The following is a 27041-nucleotide window of genomic DNA, read 5'->3' on the forward strand; positions in this document are numbered from 1 at the left end:
AATGTTGTATACAAAGAAATATTCCAATAAAATATTACTCTTTGCCAAACACTCTATTTTGTATTTATATAGGCATCATCCAAACCTGCACACTATTCTATATCTAATTCATACATCTCACTCTTTGTCATGCCCCAACGCCAGGGGTTGGCGAGCGAAGCGAGCAGGGGGCGGAGCCCCCTAGTAATAATAATAATAGAGTTCCTCACAAGGGAGAGATTGTTATGTCTCAGCCGGAGTTCCACACCTGGCTGGGGTTCAAATTCATCTTTTATGTCTCTTTTGTTCAGTCTTATTTCTTTTATTTATGGTGATTATGTGCATCATTCTTTGTTTTTGATTTTGTGTGTGTATTGTAGGAGAAGAACTGGCATTCCGACCTGACTGGGGGATGTTTCTTTACCAGCGCAAAGATGTTACCAGACTGGCCTGCTGGGAAAGGAAATAAATGTGTACCCGGCTGGTATGTTTTAATGGACGGACTGAGAAGATCCGAGGATCGGGATTGGTTCCATCCCCCATACACTAGGTGGCAGTTGTCCTCGTATGGTAACCTAATTGGGACACCCACATGGGTGCTTGGGACTTGTGACCCTGTCAGCGTCCCTAAGGATCAATAGAGGGCGCTGTCAGGGGAGGAACTTCCTACTTTATCTATGGCCCAGAAATTCTTCATCAAGGGCACAGCGTGACACCAGAAGCCACCACCAGGTCCGACACAAAAGGAGTCCACTGAGTCACATTGTGGAGTAAGTGTCGGGAGGCAGCAGGCAACACTCAGCGGAGGTACAGAAGGAGGAAGAATGGTTTGATTTGTGTATAATTGTTGAATTTATTGTACTTGTACAACTGATCTTGAAGAGGTGATTGTGAAAACGAGCTCTGGGAAGTATAAAAATTTTTTATTTTATTCCTAAAACGTGTGCTGCATTGCTGTGTCTTGGGTTTGGGGCTCAGTGGAGCCCCCTTGTGGTCACAGTATGTTAACTGCCTGGGTTATGTCCCATGTGTTTCATAGGTGGTCACTCAAGAGGCGGCCACTCACCGCCAGGAACTGCACTGAGCCCTATAAATCTGGAGAGTCTCCCACAGTTCCTAGCGGTTCATTTTCTTGCTTTTATTGTGAATTCTGTTAATTTTTGAATCTCTAACATTTTAACCTTGCCTTTGGAATCTGTTTTGGAACTTGCCTTTGTGTTTCAGGGAATTCCATTTTGCCTTTGTGCTCCACGGAGCATCATTATAATTGGAATACTTTTTGCAAAGAAATCAGGGCGGTCTTAATGTATGGGCACAATGGGCACTGGCCGGGGGCCCTAGGAGCATAGGGGCCAACAATGTTTCTGATGCCTGTGTACTGTATATTTCTGTTTTGCTAAAACAGGGGCCCCAGCACACTACTTTGCCCTGGGGCCTATGATGCTGGTAAAACTTCCCTGCAAAGAATAAACCTTTTTATATTATAAAGATTTGTTGCTTGTACTTATTACTAGCCAGAGCTTGATTGTGATATCCCCTTCTAGTGGGCATTATTGGAAGTGCTTTGGAATTCTTTAGTGCTTATGAATCTTTGTTCATGACACCTTCATTATGTTGCATGTGATTTGTAGGTGGTCCCTCAAGAAGCAGGACCACCTTCCAACCACCTCCAGGAACTGCACTCTGCCCACCACCTTATAAATCCAGGTAGTCTCCCACAGTTCCTGGTGGTTCATTTCGAATGCACTTTGGAGTGGTGAGGTCTTGTGCTTTTTGTGAATTCAAAGTGCTTTGTGGCTACTGGATTTTTTTACATTTCACTCTGTATTTTGACTATTCTTGGGATTATTTTATTAATACTTTTGGTTGTATTGGATTGCCGTATTGTTTTGGGCAAAACCTTTGCTATTACTGAAGAATAAATCTTTTTTAAAGATTCTACAAGGCTCTTTTTATATCTAGCCTGGGTTTTTGATGAGATTTTCCCCTCTAGTGGGCATTATTGTAAGTACTTTTGGGACTCCCAGCCACAAATGAGATACCATCAAAGTCTGTCTTACAGAGACAAGTCCCACAAAGGTTTGTGGGGACTCTGGATCCCATCACAGCAGTCACTGGGCATGAGGCGGGTGTCAGTGTGAGATTAAATTATGTGTATTTTATGCTTGTTTACTGTTTTTGTTTATTTTGAGTCATTATTTTTATGTCTTTATGTTCCTTTTATGAGTTTCATATGTGATTATGCAGTAGTGTACCGTCTCTTTAACTCTGAGTATGGTCCCTGCTCCTTGTGGGTGGAACTCCAAGAGGCGAGGCCGTACCTGTCAATCTCATTTTGTGACCCGCCCCCCTGTCCTATAAAGGTTGTGGAAACAGGCAGTTCACTGGGAACCACTGTCTTTGTTTAAGGAACTATTTTATTATCTTTTAGATTTTTCTGCTGTGGTTAAGGGATATGGATTACTGGACTGTGTTTTGGGACTTTCCTTGCTTTAGGACTGCCTCCTAGGTAACTCCTTTGTGCCTCTATTGCTCTTTTGAGACGTTCTTTGTAGTTTTTTTATAAAGATTCTTTGCTGGCCCATCTTTGCACAAGCTGGGGTTTATGGTTACCCTCCTCTTGTGGGTCTTTTGAGATATATTATGGGACATTTAAGTTTATTATTAAGGCTAAAATCACTCTTGGGCCTGCAAGGCCTGAGGCAATCAAGTAAGTTGGGATAAAGCCCACTGGGGTGAGATTGTTTCGAGGCAGGTTACAGAGGCCTGGCCTGGTTTTGCTCAGGAAGAAACTCTAATTCATAACTGAGTGAACAACACCTGGATAGGGTACTTACTGAAACTAATCAAAAATGCAGACCAGAAGAGCATAAATAACCAAAAAGGATGAGCCTAAAAAGGCCCAAAACATATATACAACGGGAAATCCAAGAAATGAGCAAGAAAAAAAAAATCCAACAAAAAAAACCCAGAAATAACAACAACAACATTTAATTTCCATAGCACATTTTCATATAAATAATGTAGCTCAAAGTGCTTTACATGATGAAGAAAGAGAAAAAAAAAGACAAAATAAGAGAACACTAATTAACATAGAATAAAAGTAAGGTCCGATGGTCAGGGAGGACAGAAAAAACAAAAATACTCCAGATGGCTGGGGAAAAAATAAAATCTGCAGGGGGTCCGAGGCCACGAGACCACCCAGGCCCCTCTAGGCATTCTACCTAACATAAATGACCTCAATCAGTCCTCATTGTATTCAGGGTTCTCATGGAAGGACTTGATGATGATGGTCACGTGGACTTCTGGTCTTTAATCCATCAATGGAGGGACATCACGGTGTTTTGATTAGGTGGTGGTGGCGCAGAAAACCGGAAAAAGAACAAAAGAGAGAGTAGGGGTTAGTACTGATTTTGGAGCCACCATGAATAATAATGATAATTAATTGAATATACAGAGCTTCAGGATTAAACTAAAATGAAGTTATGAGAAAGCCATGTTAAAGTAATGTGTTTTCAGCAGTGTTTTAAAGTGCTCCACTGTATTAGCCTGGCGAATTCCTATTGGCAAGCTATTCCAGATTTGAGATGCATAACAGTAGAAGGCCGCCTCACCACTTCTTTTAAGTTTAGCTCTTGGAATTTTAAGCAGACACTCATTTGAAGATCTAAGGTTACGATTTGGAGTGTAAGGTGTCAGACACTCCGAAATATAAGATGGAGTGAGATTATTGAAGGCTTTATAAACCATAAGCAATATTTTAAAGTCAATTCTAAATGGCACAGGTAACCAGTGTAGCGACACTAAGACTGGTGTGATGTGCTCGGATTTTCTTTTCCTAGTTAAGATTCTAGCAGCTGCATTCTACACTCGTTGCAATCGATTGATGTCTTTTGTGGGTGGTCCTGAGAGGAGTGCGTTACAGTAATCTAGTCGACTGAAGACAAAAGCGTGAACTGATTTCTCAGCATCTTTCAATGTTATAAGAGGTCTAACTTTTGCTATATTTCTTAAGTGAAAAAATGCTGTCCTAGTAATCTGATTAATATGTGATTTAAAATTCAGGTCAGAGTCAAAAGTTATCTCTAAATTATTTACCTCCATGTTGACTTTTAATCCTAATGCATCGAGTTTATTTCTAATAAACTCATTATATCCATTATTGCCAATCACTGAAATTTCAGTTTTCTCTTTATTTAGTTTGAGAAAATTACTACTCATCCATTCAGAAACACAAGTAAGACATTGGGGTCAGTGAATCAACAGAGTTGGGGTCGTCAGGTGCTATTGATAAATACGGCTGTGTGTCATCGGCATAGCTGTGGTCGCTCACGTTATGCCCTGAGATAAACTGACCTAACAGAAGCATGGAGATCGAAAAGAGCAGCGGACCCAGGATAGAGCCTTATGGAACACCATATAGAATATCATGTGTCATAGAAGTAGAATTGCCACAACTAACAAATAATTTTCTACCTGCCAGGTAGGATTCAAACCAATTTAAGACCCTGCCAGAGAGGCCCACCCACTGACTAACGCGATTTCTAAGAATATTGTGATCAATGGTATCAAATGTGGCACTCAGGTCTAAGAGGAAATAAGAAGAAAAGCAAAACTCACAAGTGAGTCCTTTAACATTCAATGATCAACTGTTAGGTCTCTTCACCAGGCACAAGACAGATGTCATGTGTGAGATTAAGCTATGTGTATTTTTATGTTTGTTTGCTGTTTTTGTGTTTTATTTTATTAGTTTCACATGTGATTTTGCATTGGTGTACTGTCTCTTTAACTGTCAGTATGTTCCATGATCCTCCAAGAGGCGGGGCCACACCTGTCAATCTCACATTCAGTGATCCACTGTTAGGTCTCCTCTGACTGACCTAAGTAGCCAGTGGAGGGGCGGAGTCACTCGCAGTGATGTCACAGTGGGCCCGCCCCTTGGGGCTCTAAGCACAGAGCAAGCAGAATGGGCACCACTTAGAAGAGACAGTCTCGTCCGTTTATAGGAGATGGACATCTGAAGCAGAGCTCCGCTAGCAGCGGCTTTATTTTCCCACATATTTCATATTATTTAGAGGTATTCTCTATTTAACCCGACCAAAGAACTTCCACTACAATATATAAGCATGAGTAACAAGAAGAAAAGTCAGAAAGAACCGGAAAAGAAACTTAAATCTGCTTCAAAGTCTGGACAGACATCTGGCCCGAGTGCAAGGTATGGCCTCTCGGAGACTGACCTGGATCAGGCAGACGAATGCGCAGATCTCCTGGGGTCCCGCTCCATTGTATCGTCTCCAGTCGAGAGTGAAAATGGGAGCGAAGGTGCAAGTGATACAGGTCGCGATGGATCGCCGATTTCTGAGGATCATTCGAGACTAGAAAAGGCCCTGCAGGATGTCCTCTCATCTACTCATCGCGAGCCCACAGCACCTGCTGTACCAGGAGCTGCATTTCCACTCACGGAGCACGAAATCTGAAGCGAACTGTCCGAACTGAAAGAGATGATTGCTATGATAAAGCCACAGCTGCAAATTCCGAATGCAAAAAACTCGGAGACAGACTTGCGGCCCTGCAAGATGGGTACAGAAGAAATAATAGAAGAATTGAGGGTATACCTGAGAAACGAGAAAGCTCAAGCCCAGTGAAATATGCAGTAGAATTACTGTCTAAAGTAATTGGAGATGATTTTAAACTTGACATTGAGATAGCAGCTGATTATCACACATACAGGTCAAGTACCTTTAAACCTAGGTCTTTTATTGTCTGCTTCGAGTGACTACGATGTAAGCTTGATGTGATGGCACTTCTCAGACACAAGCAAGACATTATATTTGAAAATAATCTTATTCGTATTTTCCCCGACTTCTCACCATTAACAGCTGTAAAACGTGCAGCCTACTTTGACATTAAAAAGTTGCTATGGAAAGCCGATATCAAATACAGCCTCTTGTATCCCGGCAAACTGAAAGTGGAAGTTCAAGATCAATATTATATTTTTTCAAGCAAGGAAGAAGCTGAAAAGGAATTAAAGAAGCTGTTTCCGACACTCTTTTGAAAATTAATAAGGAGCCGTATTTAGTCATGGCATGGGACGGACCTATCATCTGCTCTCAGATCCATTTTTAAAGAGACTGGTATTATAATTATACATCCTTTTCTTTATCTGGACATTATATGTTTATGTCTTAATTAGAGTTATAGACGTAAGTGTGGAAGTAATTAAAGTAGGATTTGTTTTTTTTTTTTTTTTTTTTTTTTTTTAACTACCTTAAAGTAGACGGTTTAACATCATACTCTTGGTTTACTGCTATTTCTACTATTACATTACTATTACATTTATACTATTACATTATACTATTACACTAGGAATTACCATGTTTATCCTAGACTACTTTTTAAAAACATACCCAGGGTTCATTCATTTTTTTTATCTTAATATCTTAAAATTGCAGAAGATTATTTTAAGCTTAAAGACTGTTAATGATTATATTTTCGGCAGATAGTATTTAGAATTCAGCTGCAATAGATATCTCTTTGTTTTAATTCTCTAACGCCGCTGCGGGGTGGGGTTTGTTTTGTTTTGGACGTGCTCTGTCTCTTCGTATGTCAGAGGACCGGGACATCGCGAAGTGGGATCAAGCCTTAGCTGGGGAGGCAAAATGGGGGGGGTGGGGGGGAAAAAGGGGGGAGAGAAGGAGAGCAGGCAGCAGGCTATATCTAATCTATTCTTCTAATCCCTATAACTATAAGTATCAATGCAACAATATGCTAAAATGTAATAACTCATGGGGAATCTTAAAACTAAGATTAAAACTGCCTCATTACCAGTTAAGACTATAAAATGACATTAAAACTCAGAATCAAGGTCTCCATGATGGGACAGTTAACTTTGTGAGCTGGAATGTTAAAGGCCTGAATCACGAATTAAAGAGAAAGAAAGTATGCCCTCACCTAATAGGCTTAAACGCTAAAATAGTATTTTTACAGGAGCCCCATTTACTAAGCAAGGATCAGTTCAGACTACAAAAAGACTGGACTGGCCAAATGTTCCATTCTAGCTTTATAAAGAAAACTAGAGGGGTGGGAATTCTCATACACAGAACAGTTCCATTTGTAGCATCAGATGTAGTATCGGACCCTGAAGGGAGATATGTGATGGTCATGGGCAACTTATATAACAGTAAAATGATTTTGAGAAATGTTTATGCACCCAATGTCGATGATAAGGAATTCATGCAAAATCTATTTGCATCCATTCCCAATGTGAACACTCATAAAATTATAATGGCTGGGGACTTTAATTGTTTTTTTAATCCACTCTTAGATAGGACTCCTGTGACAGGGGGGACGACATCTAGTACTGCAAAGATAATTACACAGTTTTTAAATGATCACAACTTATCAAACCCCTGGAGGTTTCTTAACCCAAACTCAAGAACATATTCGTTCTACTCACCAGTGCATTATAGCTACTCAAGAACTGATTATTTTTTTATAGATAATAATTTCCTGCCCACAATTAAATCATGCAAATACGACACAATTGTTATCTCCGACCATGCCCCTCTAGTCTTGGAGCTAAAATCATTAAGCCCCTCACACTCACCTCGCAGATGGCGCCTTAACCCTCTTCTATTCAAAACCTGGCAGGATCTAATCAATATTATTTTAGAATAAGAGAAATAACTATTACCGCATTTAATTCCCTTCTCCATCTCTTATTTACCTATATATTTATTTCTCCCGTTCTTTTATTTATTGTTGCCTTATTAAAAAGCCCTAAGCAATTCTCCTTTGGCTTAGCTCTCCTTCTCAGGGGTGGGGTTTGATTTGTCTTCAGTTTTGTGTGGTTATAAATTGATCTATTTGTATGGAATGTTTACAATAAAAATTAATAAATAAAATAAAAAAAAAAGAGACAGTACATGATAAACACACTTACGGGACTGTAGCAATAAGGTTATTGTGTGCCATTGTAATCTGTGAGGATTATTTCAAATCCATTATTTTATAGCTCATAAACTAACAAAGAGGCAATGTGCCATACAGAGGAATGTGAGGGACCCACAGGCTGGCTGTTTTAAAAGTGCTGATGTCTGCTTGACCAATAAGGCTAAAAGTACAGTCAGTCATAAGTATTATTTGGGCACAGTGCAGGAATAACCTAACTAGAGAGCCTGTCCTGCAGTTCCCATTTATGTACTGTATATGTAAATGCGTGACTGGTTTTAATGATTGAGAATCCAACAACAAGTCAGAAGCCGTCTCCATGTTGCCAAACATTCCTGCCGGATGGGCGTATAGTTTCAGCATTCCCCCACCTGAAGAACTGGCTGTGATGACTGTAATGCTCCTTCGCTACTATCCTCCCCGGATATCTTCTTATATAATATGCTACCGTGGCTGTTTGTCTGTCCAGGATTTTAAATCACCTGTAGCTCACAAACCGTTTGACCTACTGTCCTGAAATTTGGTAAACATATACTACGTGACCTCTACTGTCTGCTTTCAGGGTGATGATTTTTATTACTCGTTTTATTTTAATTTTATTTTACTGTAGAATCAACTGTTGGCAGCAGGCAGTAAGGTGGCCGTGTGGCGCATGTGTTATGGGTGCCGTTCTCATCCCTAACCACCTTCAGCGTCACTTCCTCTATCTCTTCATATCTTAAATCATTCTTGAGGCAGATTGAAGACTTAAGTGCCAGCTTAAGTGAAAAATTAAGAAAAACGTACTAAGTAATTGCAACACAAACACTGACTTAATCAGCTTTAACACCAGAAGATGCCGACGGAAGAAGAGAAGAAGCAGGCCACTAGGGTGGAGAAAAGAAGAGCTGCTCAGGAAACAGCAAGCACATCAACCTCTGAGCAAACGAATGATAAATGTACAGAGATAGAGAACTATAAGTCAAGTGTATTCACTGCACGTTATTGTGCAGTACGCCATTACTGGTGTACGTATAAATGAATTATCCATCCATCCATCCATTTTCCAACCCGCTGAATCCGAACACAGGGTCGCGGGGGTCAGCTGGAGCCAATCCTAGCCAACACAGGGCACAAGGCAGGAACCAATCCCACCCCACCACATAAATGAATTATACATTGTTTAATTATGGGAATCGAAGTTATCTTTAAAAGCAAGTTAAATACATGTATCTCTTTAAAACCATATTTCTCTCATCTGATTATTTATGTCATGGTTACAAAAGGGATAGGTATTGGCCGTAGTCTGTTCTACATCAAGAAAAGGACACATCCCTAGGGGAGAAAGAGCACCCCCTGCTGGATACAAGGACATAAATGTAAAAAGATATAAATGTAAAAACTTGAAAAATATTAACTCGTATGTAACAAAAACAACAATGCAAGCCATGGAAAATGTCTTGCCTGGAACATAAAATGACTAAATTCCAAGTAAGAATCAAAATGACAAAATAAGAAACTACAACTTTTTAACCTCATTAGTATTAGTCCCGAGCGTCACCTGGGCAACTGTATAAATGTGTCTCGCGTAAGCGTTAGACACGAGGATTACTCGGGCTGTAAAAGTGCCAACAGCGTTTGTGTTGAGCGCTGTTCAGGAAACGGTATTGGTGTGTCTTGTGTACACGTCAAGACCGAGTGTTACCGGGGCAATGGTGCAGACACATCTTGTTCTAGCGTCATAATGGTGTCTCGTAAGACATGTTTTTCAGCAGCCCAGGTGTTGCCCTCTCTTGTCAGTGATATGAGCAGTGATGACGAAGTGAATCTGTCTTCAGGCTGTGGAACTAAAACAGACAGTGAAATCGAAAAGTGATTAGGATGAATCGGAGAGTGACGCACATGTGCAGTGTGCTGTTCAATGATCAGTCTGGAAAGAAAATCCACAAGGAATCGCATTACTATTGTTCCGACTGTCATGTTAGATTGTGTATTTCACCGAGCTTCAAGATATACCACACAAACGACACATTTTGACAGTATATATGGTATTAGCATTATTTTTATTATTATTATTCTGTCCCTGAACGCTGTGTTAGCAAGGCTTCTCTTCTAAGACTTAGTCTGTACGGAGTGTGTGTTGCCCTGCTGGTTGTAATGAACATGGACAGATAGCTTTACTCACCAAGAAAATCAAAGGTTGAGAATCCATATACTTTAATGGCGGTTTCTGGCAAGAACTCATACAAAGTATCAGACGTGATAACCATTGACAACTTGAAAGTAAAAAGACGATAATCTCTTTAAACTAAAATACAATATGGTGGGTGTTTTATCATGATATTCCCCTCTACTTACCCTTTACGTAGGGGTAAGTGTACTCATCAGATTCGTTACCAGCTTGTTCTACTGTTGCACCTTAAGATTAACACACGCATACACAGATATACACATACACACAGAAACTCAACAGTGCCCTAGGAATGACAAACACACAACTGGTTAACCTCTAGCACTTTAAACCACACAAATGCCTTAGGAATAACACAGCCTGTCACTCACTCAGCACTATTTTTGGATTTTTCTTCAGCGTTCAATACTATACAGCCTCATATACTGATTGGGAAATTGAACAGTATGAATGCAAACCCATTTATTACACTATGGATTCAGAACTTTCTTTTAAACCGTTCACAGACAGTTAAAGTTCAGGACACTTTTTCAAAAGTTAAAGTTCAGGACACTTTTTCAATACTCATTCATTCAAACACAGGATGTCCACAGGGCTGTGTCTTATCACCATTACTGTTTACTCTGTACACAAGTGACCTGAGACAGAATAATGACCACTGCTCCATTATCAAGTATGCGGATGACACCATAGTCATAGGATGCATATCTGAGGAGGATGAAAGCCTCTATCTAAATCAAGTGGACTGTATGGTAAACTGGTGCAATAAAAACTTTCTCACTCTGAATGTAAAAAAGACCAAAGAAATGATATTTGATTTTAAGAGACAGAAATCTGTATGTTCACCTATTGTAGTTCTGGGAGAGGAGGTAGAAATAGTGACTGAATATAAATACTTAGGAACTTACCTAGATAACAATCTTAACTGGAATACAAATACAAAAAAAATATTTTCTAAATGCAACCAGCGCTTATTTCTCCTCCATAAACTGAAACTATTTAAAGTAGACAAGGACCTCATGTTGTCCTTTTAAGGCAGTATGATCCAACAACAACAACATTTATTTATATAGCACATTTTCATACAAAAAGTAGCTCAAAGTGTTTTACATAATGAAGAAAAGAAAATTAAAAGACAAAATAAGAAATTAAAATAAGACAACATTAGTTAACATAGAAAAGGAGTAAGGTCCGATGGCCAGGGTGGACAGAAAAAACAAAAAAAACTCCATACGGCTGGAGAAAAAAATAAAATCTGCAGGGGTTCCAGGCCACGAGACCACCCAGTCCCCTCTGGGCATTCTACCTAACATAAATGAAATAGTCCTCTTTGTAGTTAGGGTTCTCATGGAGTCACTTGATGCTGATGGTCATACAGACTTCTGGCTTTTAATCCATCCATCATTGTTGGAACATCATGGTGCTTTGGGTAGATGACCACCAAAAGTACACCAGAAAAGGAAACAGAAGAGAGAGTTGGGGTTAGTACAGATTTGAGACCCACCATGAATAGTTATTATAATGAATTGGATATACAGAGTATCAGAATTAAATTACAGTGAAGTTATGAGAAGGCCATGTTACAGTAATGTGTTTTCAGCAGTTTTTTAAAGTGCTCCACTGTATTAGCCTGGCGAATTCCTACTGGCAGGCTATTCCAGGTTTTAGGTGCATAACAGCAGAAGGCCGCCTCACCACTTCTTTTAAGTTTTGCTGTTGGAATTCTAAGGAGACACTCATTTGAGGATCTGAGGTTACAATTTGGAATATAAGGTGTCAGACATTCCAATATATAAGATGGGGCGAGATTATTTACGGCTTTATAAACCATAGGCAGAATTTTAAAGTCAATCCTGAATGACACAGGTAACCAGTGTAGTGACATCAAAACTGGAGAAATGTGCTCAGATTTTCTTCTCCTGGTTAGGATTCTAGCAGCTGCATTTTGCACTCGTTGCAAACGAATTATGTCTTTTTTGGGTAGTCCTGAGAGGAGTGCGTTCCAATAATCTAGTCGACTGAAAACAAAAGCGTGAACTAATTTTCAACGCTTACGGAAACAAAGTCTAAGAAACGCGAGAGACTTCAAATGATCGACAAGGAAATGCGCGTCTGTCTTTCGAAAATTGATCCTCGCATCAATCTCTGAAACACAATCTCAATGTTCATATTGATTAAATTTAAGATTGATCCTTTGATTCCTTTATTAATAAAATGTCTTTCAAACTTGTAAAATTAACTGTTTTATTGGCGATTGTCCATAGATTGTGTCGTCACGACTTTATTTATGGGCAGCCCCTCAGGTGCGCCGCGAAAGAAAATTTTTGGACTTTGTGCACCGCAACTCGAAAAAGGCTGCCTTTCGCTGGGTAAAAGACTGCCAATCAAGTGATACACTTGTCCCTGGACTTTAAATGAAGGCATAAAATTTCCCTCAACGATTTGGTTAGCACCAAATGACGTCATCTGAAATGCGCTGTTGTTGGCCTACTTTCGACTGTTGTTCAAGAAAAGCTCACTTTGAGGATGTTTGCCATTTAACAGGCCCTCAAAAGGTAATGAAGCTTATGTAAAGGAGTGAGAGAGACTTTACTACCATTACAGAACAAACCAGGAGACTCGCATTTCCACCTATGAGCTTGACGATACTCACAGTCAACATCCATGGATCCAATGTGTACTGTTTTGTTGTTTTCATTTGAGCCGCTTTAGAAGCTCTATTAACTTGTGGATTTGCCTGTGAGTATTTAGTGACAGCGTGTCTATAAACTTGTGAATTTGCCTGCGAGTATTTGGCGGCAGCGTCACGAAGTTGTTTCCGTCTAGCTGCATCAGAAAATGTGCAGTACGACGACGTCTGACACGCCTCCTTTTTACTGTTTTCTCACAGCTTCCGAAATAAGTACGTACATCGGTTTCGGTTAGCACAGGGAAGCCGCCTACCAAATTTCATGAAGATGGGGCCATAAATACGAAAGTTTAACATGGCGGACGTTGTCGACTGTTATGACAGTTACGTGTATAATTTCGAAAGTAAACCTGCTTAACTTTTGTAAGTAAGCTGTAAGGAATGAGCCTGCCAAATTTCAGCCTTCTGCCTGCACGGGAAGTTAGAGAATTAGTGATGAATGAGTCAGTGAGGGCTTTGCCTTTTATTAGTATAGATTTCTCTCATCTGATTATTTCCGCCATGGTTACTAAATGATGTGTGTAAGGCTGGAGTCTGTTCAGCATTCAACAAAGAACACAATCCCAAGGAGCATGCGCCCCCTGCTGGATGCACGTGTTACAAATTTTGTTTCTGCGTTTAACACATTTTCTCTGAATTGACATTTTTTCGATTGTTTGCTGACCTTGTGCTGATGGATTGATGGCTCTGAAGCTAGAGATCTGTGCCAGCAATCGGAACATTTTCAATCCCGTAAATGCCAGACATGATCCCAACTCCATTGGGTCTCTTAAGTAAGGCCTTTACCCTTCAATCCGGGATGACATAAAACCCGCATCCAGCCCTGCAAGCAGGTCCTCCAGCTTGCAATGAGAACTTGGGGGTTTGGTGGCAGGATAGACACTGCAGCCACTGTAAAAAAAAAAAAAAAACCTCTATTCGAATTGATGTAGTGCTGAGGTGTCATTCCTCGGGTCCTTATTTGGGATCCTGAGGGGGTTCATCGTGTGGTGGGTGTGGCAACGCGCTGTATCAGTGCATGCTGCTAACCTCGCTCTCATACTGACCAGCAAACACCTGTCCGCATGGAAAGTAGAGCTGCTATGAAGTGTGCAGTTCAGGTTACGCCGTGTGTGTTGTGGCAAACGGCTGAGGGTTGTGCCCAGCCGGGACGCCTGGAAGGACTGGGAAAGGATCCATACCTCTACTGGTCCACGAGAGGGCAGCCACCCTGGTCTGTATGGGAGCCACAGGAACCGAGCATGGAAGCTCAACCCTATTGGGGCCTGTGGCCACCACAAGGGTGCGCCAGGAGGAGTGGAAGGCCCCGGATGTCAGCACTTCTGCCACACCCGGAAGTGCTGCCGGAAGGAATTCCATGGACACCCGGGGTGCTTCCGGGTGCTCATGTGGCACTTCCACCACACCAGGAAGTGCTTCCGGAAGACTGTCACAGAGCACCTTGAGCACATCTGGGTGGCCATAAAAGAGTAAGAGAACCAGAGTTGGGAGGAAGAAGACAAAGCTTGGGAGGAGAGGAGTAAAGGCGGCAGGAGAAGTCCAGATGGGAGAAACGGACTGATTAAGGGTGTTTGGTGCATTGTCACTGTGTTGTGTGCGAAAACTGTAAATAAAAACGTGTGTGTTTTCGGGGAAATTCGGTGTCTGCCTGTTTGTGTCCGGGCTGGTTTACCACAGTGTCATCTGCATGTCCTGTACACGTTATTGCCGCTTGCTCTTTATCACAACTGAGCTGTTTGATTCTAAACTTGAGATGTTGCCATTTCAATTTATCTAGTTCAGAGATAATAGATTCCCCCAAGAGTTAGGTATTCACGTTTCATTGTTTTTAAATTTGTTATGCTTATCTATGCTTCAGTAATTGTGTGACGTAACTTTAAATGTTCTGCTCTCCCTGGTATTTTGTGGGTGGAGCCACAGGAGGTGGGGCCACCCTGATGTCACCACTCCTGAGCCCTCCCTCTTTCTGGCAATTTAAGTCAGCTGACAAGCCTCAGGTGGTCGGAGGTCATTGCCCTTTTCATGAAGTATTTGTAAGTATTGCTAGTTTTGGTGGAGTCTCTTGTATTTGATTTCTTTCTGCTCTTATTCTTGGATTTTGATAGTGAATTGTATTTTGTTTTCGGTATTTAGTCACTTAGGACTGCCTGATAGGAAACTTTTTCTTTTTTTGATCTTTTGGCCAATTTTAATTTTGTTAAATAAATCCAGGAACTGTGAGAGACCCTATAGTTCTTGGTGGTGATTGGTAGGTGGCCCCACTTCCTGCAGGACCACACACAAAACACATGCAGCATAACAGAGGCAGTTTAAATATATAAACAAAACTAAAAGTAAAGAAAAGTGCACATAAACAACATAAATAAAAAACAATGCACAGAAATAAAATACAGTAAATCAAACTATCAAAAAATGAACAAAAAAGACAAACGACATGAATTTAAATCCCAGCCATGGTACGAACCCTGGCAGGACAAAACGTAAAGAGTCTTTGTTTGCCCTTGTGTGCACAAGCAGGGGGTTTATGGTCATCCTCCTCCTTGTGTGGCTTTTTTGCTGTATTTTTGGAACATTTATTTCTATATTGAACTATTAAGTCAGATTTACCCACTTTGGGCCTAGCCAGGTTAAAGCCTGTAGGTAGATTTCTGGGGCAAGCTGGTCTTGAGCGAGTCATTAAATACAAACTCTTTTACATAATTGTTCGCTTTACGGTAGTATTATTGTACAGCACTTTGGCACCACTTCTTTACTTTTCGAATGAGCTTTTATAATTAGATTTGACTTTGAGTCTCTTCTGGGCTGACCAGAGAAGATCGTGGCCTGGTTTATGGTTATTTTGGAGGCCATCACACTGTTTTTGTTACGTTTGGGACTCCTAATCATGATGCTGAGAAGACACAGGGTCTCTCTTTACGAGGTGTTTAAATCTCTATGGCTGTATTCTGTCAGCATCAGAGGGTATCACGGTGATCAAGTCGAGACACACCAGCCATCAGCATCCCTTTTGTGACATGAAAAGTGCGAGAAATTGCATATTCTGGTAGTGTTTAGTTTAAATAAAAAAAAGATTCACACATTATTAGTTAGGTAAGTTTAGAGAAGTCTGCAAACATGGAGGAAATCTCCAGAATGGCCCACCACAGAGTTTTCAAGCCAAAAACGCATGTGTGTGTGTCTGTGGCAATGCTTTTCATTTTATGTTGCTATGATATTGTTGTAAACTTGAATACAAAAAACTGCACCAGTCTTTTGTGAACTATATAAAAATAAATTGAACTGAAATGAGTCAAACGGTGCCCAACTGCCCAGGCAGACTGTCCATCTGGCCGCAGTGTAGTGAAGCTAATCTGCTGTGATTTGGAGTTTTGTGGGCGTCTGCATGGAATGCAAGGCGATCTCACACATGCCCTCTGCTGGCAGCCAAAGGATCTGCAATATGACAGATGGACCAAGATGGGTTTTAATGTTGTGATGGACGGCTGGCAGCTCAACCCGGCCGGGACGCCAAAAGGTTGGAAGGATGGAGGATGGCAGATATTTTTGGACACTGTCTCCCTCAAGATGCTAGATGGCAGCTCCCCTGGAGTGTAGCGGTGCCCCAGATTCCTACAGGGCATCCTGGGACTTGGAGTTCGGTTTTTCAGCCCTGTTGGGAACCGTGGGTGCTTCCAGGAGGAGCTGTAAAAGGACCGGAGGAGCCATGTCTCATCCATAGCCCAGAAGTATACACAAGTCACAAGGACGGAAACTCTGAAGTATTTGTGGGCTGAAGAAAAAAAATAGTTCTCCATCTGACCTAGAAGTGTTAGTAAGTCACGTGGGCGGAAGGACAGAAGCACTTCCAGGTCAAGGATTATATAAAGGACTAAAGGGAACCCTGCAAGGGAGCCAGAGTCGGGTGGAGGTGGACACAGCTTGCTGGGAGGTGTGGAGGGAAATTGGAGAGAGAATTCTGTATTGCTTAAATTATTTACCTATACTATTGTGGATGTGGTGCTTAAGGCACTGTTACTAGGAAGAAAAGTAATTAAAATACTTCTTGGTACTTTACTCGGTGTCCAGAGCATCTGTCTGTTGAGGTTAACGGGGCAACAGCGACCTTTAGTGTTGACATTGGCGTAGTTGGCAGGATTTCTGGTCATCAGTTGTGTCAGAAACCTTTTAAAAATGGCGTAAAGGCTAAGCTGACAGACAGTGCTGCGACACGAGGGGCTGCAAGCAAACCTTCGCCCTATTTCTGACTGTCATGGGGAAAAGGAAGATGAAACAGATCAGCAGCGCAATGCTCGGAAATGTTGCCGCCGATGAAGAGACGAAGAGACGAAGAGAGGCAACCATCTTTAGGGAAAAAGCCTACCGGATAATAATGTCCAGCATGAGGTACGTGCCAGGGAAAGACTCAGAAATTGGTATGAGTTATTAAACTTTGTCCCGTGCATGTACCTGTCAGACAAAGAGAATCCGGGGGACTGGAGAGGAGCAGAAAACTATCCCGAAGACGAAGAAAGGCTTCTCGATTGACTTCTGGGTGATGACGAGGGTTCTCACCCATTTGCCGAAATGGGACACATGACCTGCCCTATGGAATTCTGGGGAGGAGAAGGTCAACAACATCCCGCTGGTGAGGTCTTCGATTACCAGATGGACTCGGACTCCCAGAAGGAGAAGGGAGTGGCGAGTGAAGCACTACCTACCACATATGAAGGTAAAGAGGACCGGGGCATGACTAAAGGGTCCACCGCCAAATTAAAACCGGTGGATCACAGTCGGCCAGTGGCCGCACCCCAGAACTCAGTTACCCAGGAATCCACACGAGACCCAAGAGCGCATGCGCAAGAGAATGGCATGTTTGCCGGCTCACAATGGGCTAGGGGGCCTCTTCATTCCCTCTTCTTCTCCACTCCACTCTCCAATTTAGTCACTGTTTGACTCAGTCCTTTGTGATTACTCAGATTTAAGATTACGTATTTGCTGTATTTATATAATATATGGGTTGGATCCCCTAAACCTTTTTATTTGTTTTTGCATCTTTTACAGGTGTCAAAACCAGATCCTGGAGAGTCTGGAATTTAATGAAAAATAAAATTAGTTGGAAATAAAAACTGCTGCCCCTCCAGTGTTAGTGGTTCTTTCTCTGGCTGGGGTTCAAATTCATGTTTTACATCTCTTTTGTTCACTGTTGATTTTTTAATGTTGATTATATGCATCATATTTTTATTTTTGATTTTGTCGATGTGTACAAACTGTCTTTATGATATTCCATCCATGGTGTTCAAGGAAGGATTCAAAATGTGGTCCCAACCCCAGAGGTAATTTTGGGGCATATCCAGATGTCACGCTAGAGTGGATTATAAAGATGGACTTCAGCCGGTAGTTGATGGAGTGTAGAGCTGAGGGGAAAGTGGATGGCAAGCACAAGAGGAAGAGCAGCCAGAGGAAACACCAAAATGAAGGTAAAGGGACGTATTAGTGTTAACTGACAGTGTTTGGAACAAGGAAAACTGGACAAGCTAAAGGAACCCGAGATATACTGCTTTGTCTCCATTGCTCTGTTTGACACTTTTGCTTTTGTGTAAACTCCTTCCTAGTCCATAATTGTTAGTAAAATTCTGTTCGTAATATTTTGTACTCCTTAGCATCATTCTGTGTTTCAAGCTGCTATAAGAGTGCCACCAAGTGTTCACAATGGGGATAGCAAGAAAGCTCTAGTGCAGAGGATATTAGACGTTTTAATCTGGGGGATCAAACATGAAAATAGGTACCATGCAGGGCCCAAAGAGGATTATAAGAATAAAGTCTGTAGAGCCATACACAGACAAAAAATATATATATATTAGTGTGTAGAAAGGTGCTATATAGGTGCCTGACCCAGCACAGAATGACACAGAGGCACATATAAAACCAAGGGCTTTTTATTTTCTTCACCCGTGGGCTGACGTCTTCCACGTGACCCACAGGCAATACACAGTCCCAAAAGCACTCTTTTCCCCACAATAACAGCACACTCTTCTCTTCCACCACTCCTCCACAAGCTTCGTCTCCTTCCTCCCAACTCTGGCTCTCTGAGTGGTGGTGGCTGGCCCTTTTTATACCTCACCCGGAAGTGTTCCAGGTGCTTGATCACCTGGTCCTAATTGCATTTCCGGGTGGGGCTGAAGATTCGACCAGCTGGGCTGCAGACTCCATGCAGCTCCCCCTAGCGGCCATCCGAGCCCCCAAGCAGGCTGTGGAGGACTCCATCTCCCATGGAGCCACGCGCCAGGTTGGGAAATCATTGTCCGCCAGGGAGGCTGCCACCAAGCGTCCTGGGGGAGGTATTGAAGTGTCCATGGCTGCTCCCCCGGAACAGATGCAGCAGGGTCGTCCCTGCCGGGCATAGGACCCGGCTGTCCCTCACAAGTGATAAAAGGCGCTATATTGCGCCTGACCCGGCACAGACTCACACTGAGGCTCATGTAAAAACACACAAAGACTTTATTTTTCTTCGCCTGTGGGGCACGTCTTCCCCATGAACCCCACAGGCACAACATAGTTCAAATAAGCACCTTAAAACACTTAATAATAATAATAATAATAATAATACATTACATTTATATAGCGCTTTTCTCAGTACTCAAAGTGCTATCCACACAGGGAGGAACCGAACCCACAATCTTCCACAGTCTCCTTACTGCAAAGCAGCAGCACTACCACTGCACCACCTGTGAGCACTTCCTTCTGAAACCACCATTCCTCCTGTCTAGCTTCGTCCTCCACCTCCCGACTCTGACTCCTGAGTGCTGGTTGCTGGCCCCTTTTGAAACCCACCCGGACGTGCTCCAGGTGCTTGATCACCTGTTTCCGATTGCATTTCCAAGCGGGGTTGCAGAGTCATCCACGCCGGCTCAGGGATCCATGCAGTACCCACAGGCGGCCACCCCAGATCCCAACAGGGCTGTGGAGAACTCCATCTTCCATGGAGCCCTGCGGGAAACTGAGTTACCATCGTTATCCAGGGAGGCTGCCACCAAGCATCCCGGGGGTGGTACTGAGAAGCCCATGGTTGCTCCCTTGGAACATGAGTAGAAGTGGCGTCCTGAATACAAGATCTACAGCTGCAGTGTCCTTTAACCAGGGCGCAAAATGAGTTGTAAGTGGACGTAATAAGGTGGTAAGGTTTATAAGAGTGTGGGAAGGGTTTATAAAGCCTTAAATCATATATAAATAATAAAATAAATATAAGGTTGCTACTTCGTGGATTTTCACCTATCGCGGGGGGCTCTGGAACGTAACCCCCGCGATAGGTGAGGGATGACTGTATATATTTTATATATATATATATATATATATATATTTATATATATATATATATATATATATATTTATATATATATATATACTAGGGGACTGTGCCCCCTACTTGCTTTGCTCGCCCACCGCACAACACCCACCCCTGGGGGCACGGTTCACGCTAGCCACTTTGCGTCTCTGCTACTCGCGTTGTGAAGGGGGGGCTGAACGCACGCTAAGGAGATGTGGACGGATCAGGTGCTGGGTGTCTGCTAGCTGCTACCAAGCTGCGTGTTCTGCTTGTCACGCTGTGCGTCGATCATTTAAAAGCCTGTACAGCAGCTGTCCTTTTGTCTCACTTACTTGTTAAGTGGGGCGTGAAAGTGTCTCTGAGAAATTGTTTGTAAGTAGGGCGTGACGTGCAAAATGTCTCGCGGGACTTCAAAGTGTCTCTCCGAGATGATCACATCTCGACCCAAGATTTTGTTATATAATATATATATATATATATATATATATATATATATATATATATATAGAGAGAGAGAGAGAGAGAGAGAGAGCAGGGGTCTCCAACACCTCGCTTGCAAGCTTTTGCAAACTGGCGGCACCCAGCGTCAAAGCAGTGCTACTGTTCCAGTGTGGTTTCCCTGTCTTTTTTAGATCCACATCCCTGACGCGGCTTTATAAATACACTGAAATTAATCACATATTGTTCATTAGTTTAATGCATCTGATTGTAATTAACCTGTAACAATATGATGGTCCACAAAATGGTCAAACTATTCCAAATACCATAGCTGCTTTAGCGTTGTTACTCTCACAGCACCTTCTTCTTCTTTCAGCTGCTGCCGTTAGGGGTTGTCACAGCGGATCATCTTTTTCCATATTACTCTCACTGCACCACTTGAACAAGCTGATCGGAAAGAGAATTATTGGTATACAGCATCAAGCACACGCTGCCTCAGCCATGCTGTCTATTTGAACTGCTCTCACACGCCAAATGCTTCAGAGCCTTTCCTGTACGGACCTCGCGGTTCAGAAACAGTTTCATCCCAAGAGCTCTAAACGAACTCAATCAGTCCATCAAGTGCTCCTTGTTTGTACCTATAAGTACAATTACTTCACTGTAAACTTGCGATACAGTTATAATATTGCACAACCTGAGACACTTTATAAAGCGCATATTTACATATGATGACAATATCATTTTTAAGATGAAATGCAGCAAAATATGTTGATTATATTATACAGATAAAATATTAACATCATTTAAATAATCTATATTGTTAATAATTAAACATGTGAGGACACCGTGCCGCAGCACTAGCAAGGATCTGGCGCTCCATTCACGGATTGTTCCTGCCTTGCGCTGTATTCTTGCTGTGGCTGGCGCGACACTGGAAGGATAGATGGATTAATTAAACACGTATTACGAAGATATTTCAGTGTTCCTTAAAAGTTTTGAAGAATTGGCGTTCTAAGCTTACAGATGGCTTAACGTCTATTACAGAGCTGATTGTGTGGCAATTGGGTATTTGGAGAAAGAAAAGTAAGGACAGGAATTGGAGGTTAGTACGTTTGAAAGAGATGGTACTGCTACAGTAAATTATTTCATTGAAGGTCAGCACGGAGCAGCAAGCATCTTGCGTGAGACAGGAACAATCACTGCGTCACCGTGTTCCCATGTTTAATAACATGCTTTAACTCCTATCATCATGAAAATGATATCATGTATACATCTCAGTATTTTAATTATTCAGAGAGCTGTAATATTACGAATGTAATGGATTCTGTGTCCTGTTGGAGGAAGAGAAAGCCCGGAAGCACGTAGTGATTCACACACATAGAGCACACAGAAGATCAAATACAAAACAATGCATACAACGCGCTACTTTAGTTACGATGAGATTTGAGAAACTAGTAAATTAAATGATTTTAAGATGAAGTTTATGATATTCTACTTTAATGACAAAATAAATTACTTGATTAAAGTGGAAATTTCGAGATTAAAGTTGACATTTCAAGCTTTTTTCCCACTGTGTCCCTATTTTTTTTTTCTCTTCTCTGTACCTTAATATGCTTCCATATGGCACTCAGACAGTTGGCTACAACTCGCCTTTTCATGGCAACTTTGATATCTGACAACTTTTTTATTTCGGGCACTGTGCGAATTTGTGAACTTGAGCTTTCGACTTTGTCCGACACGCTATGTCACTCGAATAACTTCCTTTTGTTGTTCATATCACTATTTAAACCAACAAATGGTACGTTTTTCTTTGCCTCCACTTGGTATTTACTAAACTTCTTCTATTTCCTCCGTGATTTTGCCATTACCTTTTCACAGAACGCTGAGCTTAAGGACTATTTATATTGATTTGCACATTCAAAGAGGCATAATTCTGGGAGGAGTTTGGGGAATGGTAGCAGGCGCGTGCACGTGCGTTACTTTTCATGCTGACCGGGATTTATGTAGTGGAAAAACATGGAAGTTGGTGTTCGCACAGATTTATGCATCTGGATTTTTTGTGCGTACGAACATTTCCGCTTTTGTCCGTATGCCATTTTATAGTGTGAATTCTACACACGACATTATACATGAGGCACCAGGTCACCACCTTGTCTTGGGTCGTCCATCCACCCCATTGGGTTAGTGGTGCTATTCGCGTGACCCATCGACTGCTTCTGCTGCGTCCTTTGTTTGCATAAAGTACACACTCAGTGCGACATTGAGCATGTAAGTTACCATCATATCAATAAATATTAACAAATAAAAAACGTATCAACAAATAAAAAGTATGTTTTGTCTAATTTGGTTGCCAAATTTCAATCAAATCTGTCAAAGCCTTTTTCAGATTTTTTTTAATATTTAGTTGTTCTGTTGGGGGTGGGGTTGTTACCCATAAATACTGATATATCGAAATGTCCTTTTTTAGCAGATACCTACTGTCCTAGATGTTCCATCCAGCCAAATTTCAGCTTTACGACTAAACAGTGGATGAGTCTCTCAGTCAACTTTGCATTATATACAGGTGCATCTCAATAAATTAGATTATCATTGAAAAGTTAATTTAGTTCAGTAATTCAATTCAAAAAGTGAAACTCATATAGATTCATTACACACAGAGTGATATTTCAAGCTTTTATTTCTTTTCATTTTGCCGATTATGGTCTACAGGTAATGAAAACTCACAATTCAGTATGTCAGAAAATTAGAATATTACATAAGACCAATTTAAAAAAAAAGATTTTTAATACAGAAATGTTGGCCTACTGAAGAGTCTGTCCATATACTCACTCAATACTCGGTCGGGGCTCCTTTTGCATGAATTACTGCATCAATGTGGCGTGGCATGGAGGCGATCAGCCTGTTGAACTGCTGAAGTGATATGGAAGCCCAGGATCGTGGCCGTCAGCTCGTCTGCATTGTTGGCTCTGATGTCTCTCATCATCTTCCTCTTTCCTCACAGGTGGCGCAGTGGTAGTGCTCCTGCTTTGCAGTAAGGAGACTGTGGAAGATTGTGGGTTCGCTTCCTGGTTCCTCCCTGTGTGGATAGCGCTTTGAGTACTGAGAAAAGCGCTATATAAATGTAATGAATTATTATTATTATTGATAGATTCTCTATTGGGTTTAGGTCACGCGAGTTTGCTGACCAATCAAGCACAGTGATACACACCATGGTCATTAAACCAGGTGTTGGTACTTTTGGAAGTGTGGGCAGGTGCCAAGTCCTGCTGGAAAAAGAAATCAGCATCTCCATAAAGCTTGTCAGCAGAGGGAAGCGTGAAGTGCTCTAAAATTTCCTGGTAGACGTCTGGCTGCGCTGACTTTGGACTTGATAAAAAAAAAACAGTGGACCAACACCAGAGGATGACATGGCTCCCCAAATCATCACAGACTGTGGAAATTTCACACTGGACCTCAAACAACTTGGATTCTGTGTCTTTCCACTCTTCCCCCCAGACTCTTGATTTGCGAATGAAATGCAAAATTGACTTTCATCTGATAAGAGGACTTTGGAACACTGAGCAACAGTCCAGTCCGTTTTCTCCTTAGCTCAGGTAAGGGGCTTCTGATGTCATCTCTGGTTGAGGAGTAGCTTGACACAAGGAATGCTGTGACAGTTGTAGCCCACGTCCCGGATACGTCTGTGTGTGGTGGCTCTTAAAGCACTGACTCCAGCCGCAGTCCTCTCCTTGGGAATCTCCCCCAAATTCTGCTTCACAGTCCTCTCAAGGCTGCGCTTATCCCTGTTTCTTGTGCACCTTTTTCTGCTGTTGCATTTTTTTCTTTCCACTCAACTTTCCATTGGATACAGCACTCTGTGAACAGCCAGCTTCTTTAGCAGTGACCTTTTGTGGCTGACCCTCCTTGTGCAGGGAGGGTCTTAGTGACTGTCTTCTGGACAACTGTCAAGTCAGCAGTCTTCCCCATGATGGTGTGGCCTACTGAACCAGACTGAGAGATCATTTAAAGGCTCAGGACCCCTTTGTGGGTGTTTTTGGTTCATTAGCTGAGTGGAGCGGGACACCAGGAGTCTACAATATTGAACCTTGTCACAATATTCTAATTTTCTGAGATACTGAATTTTGGGTTTTCATTACCTGTAGGTCATAATCAGTAAAATAAAACGAAATAAACACTTGAAATATCACTCTGTGTGTAATGAATCTATATAGTACATGAGTTTCACTTTTTGAATTGAATTACTGAAATAGATTAACTTTTCGATGATATTCTTATTTATCAAGATGTACCTGTATACTGTTAACAAGCAGGGGAACGACACAGCTAAGAGATGTGAAAAGTTTGAACGTCAACCAGGTCGTCCCGTTTAATTTCAACAAAATGAAACCAAAACAGCGTACGTTAAACAAAAGGAAAACAGCCTTGATAGGTGAAGGTTAGCCATTCTTTAGTGTATGTCTTGGTCAGGAGGGAGCTCCATCTTGTGGTTAGCTCACTCCAAAGATAGAAGGCCTGTTTGTGAGGAACCTGGGACTTTTAGCAGTCTGACTGGAAGGGGCAGAGTCAGTTGCTCTTACGGGGTGTCTTCTTAGAGCTGTAGAGAGAAATGGGCATGACACGGTTAGTGACAGTACCCCTTCTCGTCTCGGGGTGGTATGACATACCTCTGGTTAGCTCAGAAGTTGCTCCTCTGCCGAGCATGCACAACAATAAATTTAAAAAGTAACATTTCAGATTTTTTGAATAGCGAGCAGCTTTTGTTGCTATCAAAAATATTTGCAGTGGCTAATTCTGTATTTTGGTAATTACTGGTCAAGAGACTTAGTGAGGAATCTGAGTGCCTGGGCTTGTGAATGTCCTGAATAAAAACCAAGATCCAGGCCTTTAATGACCTCTTAGGCACAGCCATCAGCAGTATGTCTGTCTGCGGAGAGAGTGTCGACCTCGTTGAGAGGTTCACTTACTTCGGCAGTGACAATTATGTCTCTGGTGACTCTTCCTATGAAGTTATTAGTCGGATTGGGAGAGCATGGGGGGTCATGAGGTCACGGGAAAGGAGTGTGTGGCGCTCCTGACATCTCTCAAAAGGATGAAGGTCCAAGTCTTTAGAGTCCTGGTGCTTCCTGTTTTGCTATATGGATGCGAGACATGGATGCTATCCAGTGACCTGAGACGAAGACTGGACTCCTTTGGTACTGTGTCTCTTCAGAGAATCCCTGGGTACCGCTGGTTGGACTTTGTGTTGCTCATGGAGTCCTGTATTGTGAGGGAGCAACAATTACAGCACCACAGTCATGGGGTGCGATTCCCCGAGGGTGGTCCAGCTCACAGGATCGTCATTGTTGAGAACCAGACCAAGGCGATGGCCACGTAACACCTGGCTGTAGCAGTTAGATGGTCATTTCCGGGGTGGTGGGACTGGACTGCGTGTCTGCCTGGGGGGGTTGCCTGTTTCATCGTGTGGTGGATGCAGCAACGTGCTGTACCAGTGCATGCTCCGCAACCTGACTGGTTATTATTTCTCCATAAAAAATGCCAACTTATTTCATTTTTATGATTAAGAAATTCTGCGGTGGGCTGGCGCCCTGCCCGGGGTTTGTTTCCTGCCTTGCGCCCTGTGTTGGCTGGGATTGGCTCCAGCAGACCCCCGTGACCCTGTAGTTTGGATATAGCGGGTTGGATAATGAATAGATGGATGATTAAGAAATTGAGGCACTAGTAAAACGATCCTCTTCAATAAAATCCCTGTGTGCGTCCAGGTGTCTGTGTGTGTGTGTCTTCTGGTGAAGTGCGCATGCGCGGGGCACGGTGCGATGCGCGATATTACTGTCAGAGAAAGTTACAGGCGTTTTACGGAAATACAAACCAGTATTACTGCGAGAGGAAATTAAAGGTACACAACACAGTGACTCATATTACAGCCACATACAAGCCAGTATTACTGTCAGAGGAGATTAAAGGGATATTACCGACGCGCACGCCTGTATTACCGCCAGAGAAAATTAAAGGTACAGTAATCCTTCCTCCATCGCGGGGGTTGCGTTCCAGACCCACCCGTGAAATAAGAAAATCCGCGAAGTAGAAACCATATGTTTATATGGTTATTTTTATATTGTCATGCTTGGGTCACAGATTTGCGCAGAAACACAGGAGGTTGTAGAGAGACAGGAACGTTATTCAAACACTGCAAACAAACATTTGTCTCTTTTTCAAAAGTTTAAACTGTGCTCCATGACAAGACAGAGATGACAGTTCCGTCTCACAATTAAAAGAATGCAAACATATCTTCCTCTTCAAAGGAGTGCGAGTCAGGAGCAGATGTCACAGAGATAGAGAAAAGCAAACAAATCAATAGGGCTGTTTGGCTTTTAAGTATGCGAAGCACCGCGGCACAAAGCAGTTGAAGGCGGCAGCTCACACCCCCTCCGTCAGGAGCAGGGAGAGAGAGAGAGAGAGTTTGTTTTTCAATCAAAAATCAATACGTGCCCTTCAAGCTTTTAAGTATGCGAAGC

Source organism: Erpetoichthys calabaricus, chromosome 10 (assembly GCF_900747795.2).
Source record: "Erpetoichthys calabaricus chromosome 10, fErpCal1.3, whole genome shotgun sequence".
Lineage (NCBI taxonomy): Eukaryota > Metazoa > Chordata > Cladistia > Polypteriformes > Polypteridae > Erpetoichthys > Erpetoichthys calabaricus.